This window comes from Macaca nemestrina, unplaced genomic scaffold, assembly GCF_043159975.1.
Source record: "Macaca nemestrina isolate mMacNem1 unplaced genomic scaffold, mMacNem.hap1 Scaffold_96, whole genome shotgun sequence".
Lineage (NCBI taxonomy): Eukaryota > Metazoa > Chordata > Mammalia > Primates > Cercopithecidae > Macaca > Macaca nemestrina.
This window is the reverse complement of record NW_027257887.1, coordinates 28,690-42,798: the sequence shown is the minus strand read 5'-3', so window position 1 is coordinate 42,798 and position 14,109 is coordinate 28,690. Positions and strand designations below refer to the sequence as shown.

The following is a 14,109-nucleotide window of genomic DNA, read 5'->3' as shown; positions in this document are numbered from 1 at the left end:
TGTGTATAATGAACAAGGGATAATCAAAATTTGCCAAATGAGGCTAGTAAGACAGTCCCAACAATTCACAATCATTATTCACTGGTCCATTAATCACAGGACAATACATACAAATGAAACTTACCTGAACGGGTGCAGTGGCTCATGTCTGTAATCCCAGCACGTTGGGAGGCCAAAGTGGGCAAATCATGAGGCCAGGAGTTCAAGACCAGCCTAGCCAACATGGTGAAATCCTGTCTTTACCAAAAATACAAAGAATTAGCTGGACATAGTGGTGGGCACCTGTAGTCCCAGCTACTCGGGAGGCTGAGGCAGGAGAATCACTTAAACCCAGGAGGCGGAGGTTGCAGTGAGCCGAGATTGCACCACTGCACTCCAGCCTGGGCAACAGAGGGAGATTCCATCTCAAAAAAAAAAAAAAAAAAAATGAAATAAAAAAAATTAAATGTACCTACATATTAGAAAAATTAAATTCAACCATGAATCCAGCACATTATCAAATGAATAGACAAAAATTCTATCAACAAACTTAATATCATTATCTATGAAACTCAAGTACTACTGCTTAAAGAGCATTTACGGAACTCTCACCTCAAGGTTTCCCGCAAAACAAAGTGAAATGCATACTCAAGACTCTTTAAGAATGAGCCACTGATAAAAACAATATACTTGTAACTTGTGTAACATTTCATACATTTTTTTCAAGCACTGCACCATAATTAATTTGCATCAGGCTTTCCAAATTAGAAAAGCTTCACTTATAGAACTTCTTTCCCATGGGAGTTTTCACATGACTTTTCAAGTAAATGTGAAAACTGAAAATATTGTTGCAGTTTCTAAACTATTAGAGTTTTAATCCTGTGTACGTTCTTGTATTTACAAGGTCCAGCCAGCTACAGTGTGCATTTTCATATGTCCTTGAGTGGGTATGAGAGAAATGAAACACTCCCACATTCTGGACATTCATAGGGTTTTTCTCAGGAATCAGCTGATGTCTTCAAATGGAACTAACATAACTGAAGGCCTTACCACAAATTTAGATTCAAAAGTCTTTTCTCCACTCTGAGTCCTCCCAAATCTTCAAAAACAGGAAAATCTGAAGGCCTGACCACATTTCCTACATTCTTAAGGTTTCTGTGCAATGTGAGCCTTTTCATGCTTATGAGGGAATGGGAAAGAGTATATGTTTTACCACATTTCTTACATTCAAGGGGCTTTATTTATTTATTTATTTTCTTTAATTTTGAAATGGAATCTCACTCTGTAACCAGGCTGGAGTGCTGTGGCACAATCTCGGCTCCCTGCAACCTCCGCCTCCTGGGTTCAAGTGATTCTCCTGCCTCAGCCTCCTGAGTACCTGGGATTACAACCATATGCTACCACACCCAGCTAATTTTTGTATTTCTAGTAGAGACGAGGTTTCACCATGATGGCCAGGATGGTCTCGATCTCCTGACCTCGTGATCCGCATGCACAGGGCTTTCCCCCAACCCCCTGTGGCTTTTTATGTCCTTGAAAAAGAACTAAGACAACTGAAATGTGCCACCATGCCCAGTTAATTATTTTCTTTTTTCTTTTTTTTTTTTTTTTCTTTTTGAGATGGAGTCTCGCTCTGTCGCGCAGGCTGGCATGCAGTTGTGCGATCTTGGCTCACTGCAAGCTCTGCCTCCCAGGTTCACACCCTTCTCCTGTCTCAGCCTCCCGAGTAGCTGGCTTGAGCCAGCGTGCCTGGCATTATTTTATTTTTTCTAGAGACAGGGTTTCACCGTGTTGCCCAGGTTGTTTCACATTGTTTTAATCCGGGCTGGTTATGAACTCCTGGGCTCAAGCAATACACACACCTTGGCCTCCCAAAGTGCTGGGATTATAGGCCGAGTCACTATACCCAGCCTCTATATCATGACTTCTTTCATGGCGAGTAAGATGACTGGAACGAGCGTAGTCTTTACCGCATCTCTTACATTCATAGGGTTTTTCTCCAGTATGAATTCTTTCGTGGAGGTGAGGGGAACTGAGACGACTGAAGGCTTGGTCACATTGTTTACATTCATAGGCTTTCTCTCCAGTATGAGTACTTCTATGGTTACAAAGGGAACTCAAATGACTAAAGGCTTCGCCACATTGTTTACATTCATAGGGTCTCTCTCCAGTATGAATGCTTCCATGGTTACGAAGGGAAGTGGGACAGCTGAAGGCTTTATCACATTTGGTACATGTATCGGATCTTTCTCTAGTGTGAGTCCTTTCACGCCTCTTAAAACAACAAGAAAATCTAAATGTTTTCCCACATTCCTTACATTCCTAGGGTTTCTCTCCAGTGTGAGTTCGTTCATGTATTAGACAACAACCGGAAACAGTGAACGCTTTACCACATTGTTTATATTTATAGGGTTTTTCTCCTGTGTGAGTTCTCTGATGTCTTTCTTTCTTTTTTTTTTTTTTTTTGTAAAATAGAAGTTTATTAACTGTTGGCCAGTGATTTCTTTTTTTTTTTTTCATTAATGGTTAATGTTTTTTTTAATTAATTTATTATTATTATACTTTAAGTTGTAGGGTACATGTGCATAACGTGCAGGTTTGTTACATATGTATACTTGTGCCATGTTGGTGTGCTGCACCCATCAACTCGTCATTTGCATCAGGTATAACTCCCAATGCAATCCCTCCCCTCTCCCCCCTCCCCATGATAGGCCCCGGATCTGATGTCTTTCAAATGAATTGAGAAAATAAAACACTTTCCCACATATCGTACATGTATAACTGGATTTCCACTGTACATTATCATGTGTCTTCTAACACCTGGAACAGAAACGAAGAATTTCCCACATTGTTCACATTTATATTGCTTCTCTCCATATGGTTTGTATCCTGAGTGAGCCAGGATGTGCCTATTAAGGAGGGAATGATGTACAAAGACTTTTCCACAAACACTGCTTTCACATTGTTTTAATCCAGTAGAAATGTTCTCATTCAGATCAAGATTTGGAATTTGGCTGACTACTTGTCCATACTGTCTACCTTCTTTGCTTTCACACAGTCTCTGTACCACATGATTTCTGTAAAAAATGACAAGCACATTATTATTGGTTGGTTTAATAACTTTCTACTTACTAATAGGTCTTGGCCTTACACTGCAACCAATACCAAGGAAAATGCATTGTTATTATTATTATTATTATTATTATTATTGCCATGATTGAATTATTTGAAAGTAAATGGGTTACTACTGAAAACACAGCTACCACCTGCATGGCTATGACCAAATTAGTAACATTCATATACACAATTTTGTAGTGCTATTTTCAAGTAAACTGTTTTCCAAACACTGACTGCTACCTTGAAGTACGTTACATTTTGGGTGAAATTTTTCTAAAAAAAATAAATTTCAAGTGACTCTATTTGTTTTGATTGCTTGTTTTTAAGTTCATGACCAGCTAAGATTCCTTCAGAGGACTTTATTTCCTCTTCTCAGTGCAAATTATCTTATATCTTTCCCAAGTTTTTCAAAGTGATCTTCAATATTCTGGTCTTTCCATTTGTTTCCTAAAATGCAGACCCACAAAATTATCATGAATTATTACAAACTACAGAAACATTACTAGATTTCATGTTCATTGTACACAGTGCCCATGCCTAATTTCTTCACCAAATCATTCCCTTGCCACATTCCAAATCACAAATAGCACTGATGATAGGGAAATACTTCTGTAATTAAGTGAAATGTGTTGTCATTCTTACCTACAGAAGCCAGGTTCCTGCAGGTTTCCTGCATCACTTCTCTGCAGAGATTCTTCTGAGAAGAATCTACCAAAGCCCATTCCTCCTGGGTAAAGTTCACAGCCACATCCTCAAAAGCCATGGAGTCCTAGAACATTCCACATATGTGGATAGTAGGACGGGTGAGACTGACAGCACTGGGAATCTATACTCAATCCATAAGCTGTTTACATGATTCTAAAATTTCCAAGCATTTATTCTATGACTTGATTGTCACAACTCTCACTCTGTTCACACATACTCCCTCCCACACAGCAGTACTAATGTGAGAATTGAACTATTCAAAAAGGCAACAGCAAAGTAGAAACACCTATCTCATTAGAGAATCCAGGGAGTAAGATGTGCTGCTAGGAGTTACCTTTTAACTTCACTTTGTACATTTCTAGTATCTGTCATAATAAAGTTCTACCTGATGTGCATAAAGGAGTTAATATTATCAGTCCTGAGACTACTTATTCTTAAAAATGTCTGCTCACAGAGTTCCATCTTTGTTTGTATTAGTAACTTACATTTTGAAAGGGATTCCACCAACCCAAGTAATAAGAATGATTCACTGCATCTAAATGGCTTATGCAATATATTTGCCAAAACTTTTTCTGCCGAAGATCTATTATTTTCACTGCAGTGGTGCTTAGAGAACCAGACACCAAACCACAGTCTGAACACTAAGTGTTCAATGAGTTTCCCTGGTACACAATATTTTACATGTGCTGTCACTTATTAACTGGGGAGTTGAGCCCATTCCATGTGATTATACCAAGAGAGAGTAGGCTTATTAAATTTAATTGAGTAGTAAATAAAACCAATAATTGATATTGGACAATATTAATACAATAATTTTTCAAATTTCTGTTGCACAATGTCAAGGTAGAAAGGAATAAGAGGAAATACGACACCTGTTTTTAAAAAAGGACATTAATGTCACCACTTCCAGATGCTATTCCTATGAAATCACATAAATTCCCAAATCAGGTTTTTTTTAGGCAGGAAAAATTACTTTTTCATGCGTAGTAAAAATGACAAATGTCTAATGCTTTTTAGTCATCTAAAAAAAGAGTGATGGCTTGTCTAACATACTTCTAAGGTTTTCAAACGAAAATACTCAGGACAGCACAGTATTAGCAGAGAGATGAGCAAGCAGACCAATGGGAAGAAGTCTTAATGACCCAGCATTTAAATGAAAAGTTGATGAGTGATAGAGTAGGCACTGTAGAATAGAAAAAGAAATCACATGCACTTTAAAATATGAGGCAAACCAGGCTGGCATCTGCTTAGGAAAATGCACTGCATTCTTCTCTATTCCATGACCCATAATCAACTTATTATATATTCAAATATGAAAGATAAAACCAGAACACTTTCAGAAGTCACAGAAAGATTTTTTTTTTTTTTTTACGAAGGATTAGGCAGAATTTATTTTATGTAAGAAAACAGTGATAAAGGAACAGACAAACTCAAACATATTAAAATTTAGGGAATAAAAATAAAATAGTGTGGGCAGGGCATGGTGGCTCACGCCTGTAATCCCAGCACCTTGGGAGGATGAGGTGAGCAATCATCTGATGTCAGGATGTTGAGACCAGCCTGGTCAACATGGCAAAACCCCGCCTTTTTGCTGTTTGTATTTTTTGTTTTTTGAGACGGAGTCTTGCATTGTCGCTTGGGCTGTGGTGCAGTGGCAAGATCTTGGTTCACTGCAACCTCCACCTCTCGGGTTCAAGCAATTCTCTTGCCTCAGCCTCCCAAGTAGCTGGGATTACAGGTGTCTGCCACCATGCTCAGCTAAATTTTTTTTTGTATTTTTAGTAGAGACAGGGTTTCACCATGTTGGCCAGGCTGCTCTGGAACTCCTGATCTCGTGATCCACTCACCTTGGCCTCCCAAATTGCTGGGATTACAGGCCTGAGCCACAGTGCCAGGCCTAAAACCCCGTGTTTACTAAAAATGCAAAAATTAGCTGGGTGTGATGGTGGGTGCCTATAATCCCAGTAACTCGGGAGGCTGACACAGGAGAATCACTTGAACCCGGGAGGCAGAGGTCGCAGTAAGCAGAGATAGTGCCACTGCACTTCAGCCGGGCTACAGAGCAAGACAGTGTCTCCAAAACAAAAAAACATAAAACAACACCAAAAAACCCCTCAGATATCCAGATAAGAGGACACAGATGTGTCCACTGTCATAAATTCTTCACCATGCTACAAGAGGGGAACTGACATTTTGGTGAATCCTTGTAAATCATCAATTTATCTATCATACTTTTATTTCACCAGTAGCATTCACAAAGCTAAGTCCTACAATTCCATTTGAAATTACCCTTGAAAAGAACAGACCTTTAAATCTTACTACACTCACTCTGGGGAAGAAATAAATATGAACTTTTAGCAAATAAAATACGTCATTTTACCTTGCTACTTTGGAAATATTACCTTTATCTTTCAAACTGTACTGACAACATGTATCTTACAGTCAATGAAAAACTGAAACTCATGGCCGGGCGCGGTGGCTCAAGCCTGTAATCCCAGCACTTTGGGAGGCCGAGACGGGCGGATCACGAGGTCAGGAGATCGAGACCATCCTGGCTAACACGGTGAAACCCCGTCTCTACTAAAAAATACAAAAAACTAGCCGGGCGAGGTGGCGGGCGCCTGTAGTCCCAGTTACTCGGGAGGCTGAGGCAGGAGAACGGGCGTGAACCCGGGAGGCGGAGCTTGCAGTGAGCTGAGATCTGGCCATTGCACTCCAGCCTGGGCGACAGAGCGGGACTCCGTCTCAAAAAAAAAAAAAAAAGAAAAGAAAAGAAAAACTGAAACTCATATAAGCGGACAAGCCTTATCAAGGTAACAAACTCAGGGAGAGGCAGCGCTGACTCCAACACAGACCTTTCTAAGTGTCACGGTAGGCCATTCTATCCCTCAGGACACCCACCCTGTTCAGTAAAGTCCTCAGTGACCACCTAGGAGGCACTGGCACTGCTCTTTGTCCTCCTGTGTGCCTTGAGTGCATTTTCATATTCAGGTTCTTGCACATCCTCTCTGGGGTGGGTTTTCCTTGTCCTTTGGGACAGTTTTTCTCTCTTCACAAACCTGAGACAATCTAGAGAGCAGAAATCATTTCTGCCCTTTCCTCTCAATATCAGCATCCCATTGGCAGACCGTCAATGTGTCTCTGAGGAATAAAAGCTCCGGCTGGAGGAACAGTTTTAATGACCTAGCTTTAATGACATTATGTTGTATTGTCCATTCATTTTAATGTCCTAAAATTTTAATAACCCTAAGGGGTCACCATTTTAGATGAAACTATACCAGGAGATTCCTCTAAGGCCAAGAGCATCCAGCTGCTCCCCTGAGAGACTCTACCCCCTACCTCAGGCTGTCCTTGGTGATGAGATGACCCCGGGGCTGATACTCACTAGACCCTCCGATAGACATGGCCACAGCGGGTATCCTGGATCATCCCCAGACAGTTCTAAAATGCCAGGACTAGGAAAAGACAGGAGGGTGTCTGAGGACACACACCCTGTAAAGTTTTCACGGGGGGACCTCAACCTAAAGACATTTTGGTAATATGTACACTTAGGAAAGATGAAAAGAAGAGAGGCACAAAGATTTTCTTTTTATAGTAGTATGTCAGATGATTTATTCTCCGCTTTCCTCTCTTGTAAAATGTTTGGAAACAGAAAAATATTTTGGACAAGGTGGCTCACGCATGCATTCCCAGCGCTTTAAGAGGCCGAGGTGGGCGATCAGTTAAGGTCAGGAGTTCAAAACCAACCTAACCAACATGGCAAAACCCTGTCTCTACTAAAAATACAAAAATTAGCTGAACGTGGTGGTGGGCGCTTATAAGCCCAGCTACTTGGCACGCTGAGGCAGGAGAATCACTTGAACCCGGGAGTCAGAGGTTGCAGTGAGCTGAGACTGCGCCATTGCACTCCAGCCTGACGACAGGGCAAGACTCCGTCTCAACAACAACAACAAAATATATATATATATATAAACATACATTTAAAATTACTACATGTAGATAGTATTTGAAGTCATGGGACTGACTGTAGGTAGAAACAAGAGAAGGCAAGGAAAGGTTTTATATTGATATTTATATATAAGTATATAAAATATACATAATTATAATATATAAATATATCATATAGGCTGGGCACAGTGGCTTACACCTGTAATCCCAGCAATTTGGGAGGCCGAGGTGGGCAGATCACCTGAGGTCAGGAGTTTGAGACTAACCTGACCAACATGGAGAAATCCCATCTCTACTAAAGATACAAAAATTAGCCAGGCATGGTGGTGTGTGTCTGTAATCCCAGCTACTCAGGAGACTGAAGCAGGAAAATCCCTTGAACCCAGGAGGTGGAGGTTGCGGTGAGCCCAGATTGTGTCATTGCACTCCAGCCTGGGTGACAAGGGTTAAACTCCAACTCAAAATAAATAAATAAATAAATAAATAAATAAATAAATAAAACAAGAAATATATATTTATGTCTAAATATATAATTATAATACATACATGTATATGTAAATATACATTTATTATAAATTTGTTAATATATGAAATATGTTTATTTCTGAGACAGGGTCTGGTTCTGTCACCCAGACTGGAGTGCAGTGGCACTATCATAGCTCATTGGAGCCTTGAACAGGTGGCTCAAGCGATCCTCCCACCTCAGCCTCCTGAGTGGCTAGGATTGCATGCACACACCACCATGCCTAGCTAATTTTAAATTTTTTGTGGAGACAGGCTCTTCCTTTTTTGCCTAAGCTGGTCTTGAACTCCTGGGCTCAAGTGATCTTCCTGCCTCAGGCTTCCAATGTGTTAGACGTGGGCCACTGCATCTGGTTTAATGCATTTTTTAATTTGCGAGTTTATATTATTTGATATTTTTAAGTACTGAATGTGTTGAACAATCAACTTGCAGAATTCCTGAACAATGGACGGTCAGCTCTCATGTCCTGGTTCAAATCGCCCCAGCACACCACGGCTAGAAACCTTTCAGCCAACTTCCACTTATATCTCCCGGGGCAGGACAATGTCACTTGGCCCATCCCCACTAAGAGGGACTCTGGAAAGGCATGAAACTATTCTGTTTTCTATAATGGAACATGACCAGGGAGGAGGCAGCTGGGAGGGCCAGCTGGGCCCTCCAACCAGCAGTGTCCACCATTGACCAACTGCCCTAGAACTACACCGTGCTGGGCATTTGGGACACTCTTATGAGCAAGAGTTTCCATTTTTCTTCTCATGGGACCTTCACACTAGTGGCAAGAGACTTTTTTTTTTTTTTTTTTTTTTGAGACAGAGTTTTGTTCTTGTCACTCAGGCTGGAGTGCAATGGTGTCATCATGGCTGACTGAAACCTCTGCCTCCTGGATTCAAGCAATTCTCCTGCCTCAGCCTTCGGAGTAGCTGAGATTACAGGATTACACCACCACATCTAGCTAATTTTTGTATTTTTAGTAGAGATGGGGTTTCACCATGTTGGCCAGGCTGGTCTGGAACTCCTGAGCCACTGCACCCAGTCAAGAGGGAGATTTTAAATCAATAAGTAGAATTGTGATGAATGCCAGAAGGAAGAATGTGTGTGATGGGGAGGGGACCTAAGTTATTGTCTCACATTTTAACACTTTCATAGGCAATAACTAAAAATGTAGAAGCTTAAAACAACACAAGCCAATTTTGACAAGCTAGGAGTTGAGCCTATTTAAGCGGGTCCTGTGCTTGGGATCTCATGCTAAGCAGCTGGGCTGCATCCTCATCTGAGGCTCCCCCAGGGCAGAATCCATTTTCAGGTCCGCTGAGGTTACTGGCAGAATTCATTTCCTCAGACCCGCTTGGCAAGGGCCCAGCTTTTTGCTTCCTTGCCTATGGGGCCCCTCCAAAGGTCTTTCTCAGCACAGCATCTCCCTTCAGCAGCACCTGCAGGTGGAACATTTCTCTCTAGTGTGCGAAGGTGATGCACTGTGACAGTGACATCCCATTGCTTTTGCCAGGGCCTATGGCTTAGAAGCCAGTCACCGGTTTTGCTCGTATCTAAGGTCAGGAAGACTATGCAAGGGCATAGGTCATTGGGGGGTCAGTCACTTTAGGGTATGGCTGTCACAACAGAACTTGGTGAGACTTTAAGGGTTGGTAGGAGCTGGCCAGGTACAGGGGGGAGGGTGTGTCAGGCAGGGGTGAGGGCATGGAGGGGGATGCAGAGGCCTGCACCCTGGAATGTCCTTTCACTCCCTGAGGTTTTGTTCTCCTGATCCCTGAGTACATCCCAGAACACGGTGGGGCCCTAGCAGGGGAGAGGTAGGGAAGCCTGTGTTGTTCATCCGGGGACCTTGTTAGGCAAATCAGATTAGGGGCCAGGCTTTCAGTGGTGGGTGTGAGCGTGGGAGTGATGAGTGTGCAGGTGTGTGTGGGAAGAGCGATGGGGATGGGGTCAGCCCCAGCCACCATGAAGACCTTAACTGTGCATCCACCCATCCCAGCAGCCTCCCTGAGTGAATGCCTTCAGGGTGCAGGTCCTGTTTTGCACATGGAAGTGAATCAGAGTGGGACACTGCCTTGCCTTAGAGAGGTCACACTTCTTCTTCTTTTTCTTCTTCTTTTTTTTTTTTTTTTATTTGCAACAGAGTCTCACTCTGTTGCCCAGCCTGGAATGCAGTGCTGTGATGGTGGCTCACTGCCACCTCTGCCTCCCAGGTTCAAGCAATTTTCCTGCCTCAGCCTCCTGGGTAGGGTAGCTGGGATGATAGGCATGCATTACCACGCCTGGCTAATTGTTGTATTTTAGTTTCACCATATTGACCAGGCTGGTCCCAGTCTCCTGGCCTCAAGCGATCTGCCCGCCTCAGCCTCCCAAAGTGCTGTGACTACAGGCATAAGCCACCACACCGGGCGAGAGGTCACACTTCATGCCAAGTGGGTGGCAGCGACTCAGACAGCACCCCAGCTGGTGCTGGGAGTGAGGGGTGCTCAGCGTCCTAGGAAGGCAGAGGGCTGCATGAGAGGTTTGGGGAGGAAGGACTGGAGGAGGATTTGAGATTTTCACCTGAGCAGCTGGGTGGATGGAGGGGCTGTTTACAGAGAATCACGAGAATGTGGACGAGCAGGTTAGGGCACTAATAAACCACTTTGTTTTGGCCCACGGAAAATTTGAGATGCTTCCCTATGTCCAGCTGGGGCTTTGGGAAAGGTCAGGGCTGGGCATCTGACTGGGATGGATGTCTCTGGCAGGCAGCAGAGCATGTGGATGGTTTGTGAAGCCCGGAAGGGCATGAGATTTCCTGTGGCAGTGGCCACTGCAAATGGAAGGGCATTTGGCCTGAGCCCAGACATATACAAGTTTGGCAGAGTAGCTATGGAAGTACAGGAAAACCAAGGGTGTGGGGGCACATGAAGCAGGAAGCTCAAATAAGATGAGGAAAGAGGTTTGAAAGACGATCAGGGCTGGGGACAGTGCTTCATGCCTGTAATCCCAACACTTTGGGAGGCTGAGACGAGAGGATAGCTTGAGGCCAGGAGTTTGAGACCACCCTGGGCAACATAGGGAGACCCCATTTCTATAAATAAAAAAATTCCATTGGTACTTGGCATTTCAGGCGGGGAACAGCAAACATATGAAAGCTCTGAGGCAGGAAAGGGAAGTGATTAGTGCTCGCTCCTGGTTCCTTTATCAGACCTTAAAGAGAAGCAGAGACATTTCAGGTACTCCTTGGCCGAGCTCCTTCAGGGAAGGCCTAAGTTCGCTTCTACTTCCCATCTATTAATTTTTTTTTTTTTTTTTTTTTTTTTTTTTTGAGACAGAGTCTCACTCTGTCGCCCAGGCTGGAGCGCATGCAGTGGCACCATCTCAGCTCACTGCAACCTCCACATCCAGGGTTCAAACGATTCTCCTGCCTCAGCCTTCCCGGTAGCTGGGACCACAGGTACGCGCCACCACGATCGGCTAAGTTTTTGTATTTTTAGCAGAGATGGGGTTTCATCTTGTTGGCTAGGCTGGTTTCGAACTCCTGGCCTCAAGTGATCCACCTGCCTCGGCCCCACAAAGTGCTGGGATTACAGGCGGGAGCCACCGCGCCCGGCCCTACTTCACTCCTAACGCCCACCATACTTGCTTCCAAATGTTTGCTGAATGACAAGGTGAACGAGTGAATGGGACTACGTGACTTCGGGCAACAGGCAATCCTATTCCTTGGACCTCAGTTTCACTTTTTGTAAAGCAAGCCTGTCTCTCGCTGTCTGCCCTAAAAGCCTGAGTTCTGGGCTTGAGATGAGCGCGTCCTGTAGAGCAGACTGCAGGTGGACGTTGAGCTGGGTCTTCTAGGGGGCCAGGATCCGGCCAGCTCTTGGGTCCGGTCCTCCCGCGGGACCTCGCACGCCCAATCCCAGCGCCGCCCCGCCCAACTTCCCTTTGTTCCCCCAGGCCCCGCCCTCTCCGCGCGGCTTGCTCCCCATTGGCCGGAGGGGGCCCTAGGCGCCCGGCTCCGCTGGGGGCGGGGCGGCGGGCGGTGGGCGGGTCCGTGTGCACCTGCATAGTGTGTTTCCTGGCCGCAGCCCCGCGCCAGCTGCAGCTCCTTGATCCGAGCTGGATCCTGAACGGGGAACACGGGCTGAAGCGGCGCGGCGGCCCCTCCCCGGGGCTCCATTGTTGAGGCTGCCGCGTCTCTGTCGGCTGCTCAGCTGCGCTCCAGTGGGCTCAGGCTCCGCTGCGAGGAGCGAGCGATGCGAGGCGGCGGCCTGAGGTGAGACGGCGCGACGGGCGACGGGTTCTCCGGACCGGGTGGGGTTCTCTGCCCCGGGCGTGGCGGCTCCGAGCTGGGCTCCGCAGGGTCCGAGTTCGGGATCCGAAGTCCTTGCGCCTGGGCTTTGTCTCGGCCTCGTGTGGCACCGGGGGCTTCGCGCCTGCTGCGATAAAGCGTGGGCCCGCGCGGCGGTGCCGGTCGCCCTGCGGGTGGGGGCCGGTCCCCACTGCTCCCCGAGCCATCGCGTCTGCCGCGGAGGGGACTTCATGGACCCGGGCACTGGCTTCTGCCCGGTCCTCCGCGGCGTGGCTGGTCCCCGCGTGAGCAGAGGGGGCCCTGCGAGATCCTACTCGTGGGGCGGGGCCCGGGTCACCGCCAGTGGGAGACTCCGCCACCCTCCCCGCCTTCCCTCTCAGCGAGACTGCTTCGCTAGACTCACCGAGGGGACTGCGCGGACCCTCGGACGAGGGAGTCCGTGACTCTGGGTGGGGGCTTTTTCCTGGCCCCGCATGACAGTTTCCTCTTTTGTCACCTCTATAGGTGGCTGCGTGGACCCACGCGCTTGGGTCCTGGCCGCCCTGCTAGTGGGGCTGTGCGGCCCCCCGTGGCTCCTCTAGGTCGACCCCGCCTGGGACGCGCGTGTAGTGGGGGTCCGTGCGCGAGGGTCGCGGTTGGTGGGGTCGCACCGCCCCCGCCGCATGGTTTGTCCTCTCACTTGCCCGGCGGGAGGAAGCGAGAGGCGCGGGCCCGGAGCTGTCGCACAGCGGCCGCACCGACCTGTGTCCTGGCCGGCGGGTCCCGGGGGGCGAGGGGATGTCACCAGGCGTCCCACCAGGCGTCCCACCGCCGCACTTCCTGCTCTGGCCCCGAGCTGGGCTCTGATTGGAGGGAGCAGGGCCCTTCTGCCGGGCGCTTCTTGATTTCTTCCGTTAGTAATGGGAAGAAAAAAAAATCTGGAAAGCCAGATTGAACTTTGTAACTCTCAGCGCTTGGAGTGTGGAAGAAGCTCTCCCAAGAATTTGGCGCGCTGGAAAATGCGTTTCAAGCAGGAGCATCCACACCCATGGAATGAGGCCAAGGCAGTTACAGTTAGAGGTCAGATTTATGAGGGGAGAGCAAGGGTGAGGTCCGTGGGTGGGGAGATTCTGACCTCAGCTTGATGGGAAGACGTGATGCTGCCCCTCAGACGCCTATTTCTCAGCCACCAGAGAAAGTGGAATCACTCCTTAGTGAATGCTTTCATCAGACTTTTGAAAAACCTGTAATGTTCCAGGAAGGAAAATCGAACTGGACAGTTTTCCCCTTTTAAGACTGTTAAACGTCCCGGAGACAAACAGCAGAAGGTTCAAGGAGTCCAAATACTCAACCTGAAGTTCTTTCTGAACAAGAGATGGTGTATAAGTAACAGGCATACGAGACAAACCTGAACTAATCATCGCAGCTGTGGCTCCTAGCCCTGTAGCGTGTCATGCAGGCCCTTTTGCCTTCTCTGCCCTCCGCTGTCCCAGACCCCAACGCTACCGCGCACCTCCAGTCATCAGCTCCTGCCGACCCATTGCTATGAACTCTGTTTCGGTGGCTCTCTTCTCTC

At 46.4% G+C, this 14,109-nt stretch overlaps 1 pseudogene; it reads right to left on the bottom strand.

The window, feature by feature from the left end:
• Positions 1–1,824: 1,824 nt before the first annotated feature.
• On the bottom strand, positions 1,825–12,231 carry LOC139361697 (zinc finger protein 669-like; annotated as a pseudogene).
• Between the last annotated feature and the right edge of the window lie 1,878 nt (positions 12,232–14,109).